At 35.1% G+C, this 4,985-nt stretch overlaps 1 pseudogene; it reads right to left on the bottom strand.

Annotated features, from left to right (window-relative positions):
• On the bottom strand, positions 1 to 3,154 carry LOC113873867 (annotated as a pseudogene).
• Positions 3,155 to 4,985: the final 1,831 nt, after the last annotated feature.

Here is a 4,985-nt window from a genome sequence, read left to right as displayed (position 1 = left end):
GTTGGCGAGCTATTTAGGCTGCAGAGGATTCAGCTGTTTGTGTTTGAGAAACGAAATGTGCTGCTACAAGACGCCTTAGAATCTTGCCAGTAGCGGTCTTGGGCAAAGAATATGTAATGAAGACCCTTTTGGGGACTTTGAAGGTTGCAAGGTTCTTCTTGCTAAATCTTTGCACCTCTGCCTCATCAATGTTTGATCCTTCTCTTGGGATGATTGCACAATTTATCTGTCAAAATGAAGATAATGTGATCAATAATTCAATACAAATTTTCAACAAACCAACAAATGCAGCATCCAGGGAGCCCCCATATTTCTGATATATCTTTTCATTCGCGAGGCAATTGATTTGGCCTGAGTAATCTTTCTATATGTTCTTGTAGTATCTTTTTGGTTAAATTTAACTTTTTTATATCTAGTATTTTTTTTTCAATTCAAATTATTTTAAATCATGAAAAAATGTAGTTATTATATATATAAGATTGAAAAATTTTCCCTATCCTAAGATGATGCCATGGTTTGTTTTCATATATACAACAAATCGTTGTGGGCAAACCAAGTTGATCTTGGGGTTACCTTCATGGTAGGACCATACATACGTTCTATTGGGCTTACAGGTTCTGTATGACCTCATTCATGTCAATCACAGGAGATCATTCATTTATTAGTTAATTACCTATCAATGCAAATATCTGTGCGTCAACTCTTATATGGACTTAATAATGTATATATGCACGTAAGTAATTAATAATTGGATTTATGTATAACAATTCTTATTTATAAACACTCCAACAATATCTTATTTAACAATTTTTATTATATCCATCATTTTCTTCCTTTTAATTTCTTTCAGAGTGTGAACATCTTCTGAAATGTCTAAGAAACAGTTTCTTTTTATGAGTTTACGACCTTTCATTATTTGAAAGATTTATTGACACCGGTGTGCGATATAAAAAAGAGAGAAAAAACGAGAGCATAGTGAAGGATGAGGAAACTTGGAAAAAAATTGCAGAACATAATTATTCTAAAATGAATATATTCTAAAATAAACAATCAAGCGTATTGATTTCAATTTAATTTAAAATATATTATAATCTCTAAATTAATCTCATAAGAGCTTAAATTCTCTAAAAAGACGTACCTCTTCACCATATTTGTCATCTGGCACTCCAAATGCAATTGCTTGAGCAATGTCTGGATGAGATAGAAGGACAGCATCCACCTCTATTGGTGATATTTTCTCCCCTGAAAACAAAGGTCCTACTTATAAAACACGATGATTTGATAATATATATGTAAAAGGAAAGTCAATGTAAGCGATATTTCGTAGACAACTCAGATGCTTTACGACCATCTTCATTGTTATTTTGCTTTCTATTATGCCTACCAAAACTCTAATTTTGGTTATAGTATTTTTTAAAAAGAGATGACATAAATAAAAATAACAAACAATCATAGTATATAGTTATGAAATTGATTCGCCAGTTTTACAAGCTGACAAAATAAACAATTAAGATTGCTTTGAGTCGTACAACCAACATTTGCCAAGAACTTCCAAATGTACGTTTTACGTTTTCAATACAAATACACCACATAAAGCTATTCTTTCTTGAAACAATCATAATAAAAGGATAGTATCAATGTACAGTCCATTTTTTTAGTATAAGAGTTGAAGAAAGAGAGAGATAAAAAATTAAAAAGAAAAATAAGAGATTTGGAAAAAAGAAAGAAAGAGATATAAATATACCTCCCCGGTTAATAAGCTCCTTGATTCGACCCGCGAGATGCAAATACCCGTCCGAATCAAAGAACCCCAGATCGCCCGTATGAAACCACCCAAATTGAAACGCGGCATCGTTAGCATCAGAATTATTTTTATACCCATTTGTCACGTTGGCTCCCCTAACACAAACCTCACCTTTCACTTCCACCATTTGAACCTCGCCCTTCTCATCCAATACAGCCATTTCTTGACCTACGGGTTTCCCAACCGACCCGGCCTTATGCGGCCCATCTTCCGGTAACGGGTTTGAAGACATCAAATGGGAAGCCTCTGTCATAGCATAGGCCTCCAAAACCGGAGCTCCAAATGCCTCTTCCAACCGCTCCAATATAACCGGAGCAAGCGACGCACTACAGCTTCGAATAAACCGAAGTTTCGGGTAAACGGGTTCCGGGTTTTTTAAGTGGCGATCCAATATTATTTGGTGTATGGTAGGAACCGCCGTATACCACGTCGCGTTATACCTCAACATGTCAGACCAAAACGTCGAAGCGGAGAACCGCCCGCCGCCGGGAGTGCCACGGCCGCGCCGGCGGCGAGTGAACTCAGTAACGCGGCAAGCAAACCGTGAACGTGGAACAAGGGGAGAACGATCACGGTCGAATCTGACTCAGTGAGTCTGTACACGGACTTTATGTTCTCCACCGAAGAGGCCAAGTTGTGCTGCGTCAACGGCACTCCCTTGGGGCGGCTCGTGGTGCCGGAGGTGTGAAGGAAGAGTGCCACGTCGGACGGGTCGTTAGTGAGTGCGGCAACTGAGTCAGTCTCTGACTCGGTCTGGCTTAGCGAGAGACTCACTTCCGTTGCATCGGGTTCTGCGAGCCAAGCCGTGGCGTGCGGGATACTCAGCTTCGAAGCCGCGGTTTGAGCCGGTTCATTCCCTCCTCTTGAGGTTAGTAACAGCTTTGACTCTGAGTCGGACAAATAGAACTCGAACTCTTCCGCCGTGTAGGCTGCGTTCAATGGTGCCGCCGTGGCTCGTGCTCGAATCACTCCCAAAAGCATTATTATAAACTGAGAACATCAAATAGTAAATTAGAAATCTCAAATAATACATAATGAATAAAATCATGATTAATTAATTTATTTGCTTTTTTGTTGGCAATGAAACAGTAAGAGGAAAATGGATTTGGAGAGAGAGAGATGACTTTGACGGTGGTGTGGAAAGTGAGGGCGACGACATCGCCGGGTTTGATGCCGGCGGAGAGTAAGCGTGTGGCGGCGCGTTCGACGAGGTGGTGGAGACGAGAGTGGGTGAGGTCAAAATTGCCAGAGACAGAGACGGCTCGCCGGGAAGGGAATATTCCGGCGATGTGACGGAGCAATCCCGTGAGTGTGGTTGGAGCTTGCATTGTGGTGTTGGTAAGGTTGCGATTCGATCTGGTGCATAACCATAAGTAACGTGAGGGTGTGAGACATAAAGGGATGCTATTTTGTGAACGTGGCATGTGGTGATACGTGAGACCGCATAACGTTCATTAAATTCTTAAATTAGTCTCTACATTGTAATGGAATTTTTATTATTATTATTATTATTATATGGAATGCCATTTATTTTATTTTTACCATGAAAAATAACAAATTTTATTTTATGAAGTTCAAAATTGATTAAAATTTTGAATTATTTATTAATTCCATTTTCAAAATTAATTTATAACTTTTTTGAAATACATTTAAAACACACCATAGGCGTCTCACGTTATCAGTTGGACATAGCACAAATCCAGTCATCTTTTCGTTTCGTGCAATTGTGCAGTACAATAATGAGGATAGGATTTCATAAAACCTTGAGAGAAAATGTTTTTTTTTTAATTTAAATATTTTATACAAATTTATTTGATAATATATTGTATAACTTGGACATGGATTTGATAGGGTATTGGGTTCGTAATAGATAGGTTTGGCCCGTTTGGCTAAGAAGGAATCGAGTCATTGTAGAAATTTATATTGAAGAAAGGGAGTAAAAGAAAAAGAGGGACTGATTATAAAGTGAACAAGTTTCAACGAGGGCAGACCAAGGAATTGAGTTGTTAACATTAATGGGTCTTTAATGTTTCAAAGAGTTAAGTTCTATAAATAATAAATTGCGTAAAATTGATTTGCTTAAAGTTAAAAGACCGTATAATGTAAAACATATGAGTGAATTTATTGTTAATTTACATTAATATATATCGTAAATTTACTTTTTTAAAAATAAAAATAAATATGTTGTTCTCAAATTTAAAAAATAGTTAAATTAATATATTAAAACATAATTTTATATCTAAAAGTCCTAAATTAAAGCTACTACTTGTTTCTCTTGAGTTATGTAAATATAAGTCTTGGATCTATATGTGTTTTTTTTTTTTTTTTATGTTCGGAGACTTTCTTTATACCTTAATTTAAGATATACTGTTTTTCAAAAAAAATTATGTTAAAAAAATGTTTGGTGTTTTCTACTTTTCACTTTCTTCATGTAAAAGAAATATAATGATAATGTCTAAATCATAGTTTTCTTTTAATGATTTCCCACGTACGTTTTTTTGTCTAGTAGTAAACTATATATTAATACGACAGTAGTGATTTATTGTTACCTAATTGTATACTTTCTACGAAAAATTAATATAGTTAATATAATAGAGAAAGATATATAATAATAAACAAATAAACAGTATTATAAAAAAATATTATTGAATAGTACAATTAAAAATTTTATAACTTAAACCAATGAATATTTGTTTAATTGATCATACAACAATAGTTTGAAAATTGTGAAACGAGTTCCCCCAACCTCCAACTACCCTTGTAATTAAGTAATTAAGCGTTATACAAGTTCACAGGTTTTTTTTTTCAATGATACTTTTCCTCTTTCAACTTTATTCGCTTAACGCTAAAGCGTATAGTATTTATTTATTGAATTTGCATTGAGAAGTCGTTAGTGAGTATTGTTGTAAATTTTCTGAAAAAGAGATGCATAGCAAGCTGATTTGTATCTATAGTTGATAATATAGTGAAAGCTACACCTTATTATAATGTGCGAATACTTGCAGGCCCGTAGTGTACAACAAACTATATAGCGATCTTACAGTGCAAAACTCCTATCTAGGTGCAACTTCATTATTACAAACAAGATGTAGTATGCCACACTCAATTTGTTTAATATATTTAGTTGTTTAATATATGCCACTCTCAATGTGATCTTTGTGTGCTATAAAATTCCTAAATC

This window comes from Abrus precatorius, unplaced genomic scaffold (genome assembly GCF_003935025.1).
Source record: "Abrus precatorius isolate BTA unplaced genomic scaffold, Abrus_2018 Scaffold7, whole genome shotgun sequence".
In the NCBI taxonomy this organism is placed as follows: Eukaryota; Viridiplantae; Streptophyta; class Magnoliopsida; order Fabales; family Fabaceae; genus Abrus; species Abrus precatorius.
This window is presented reverse-complemented; position numbering and strand designations above follow the sequence as displayed.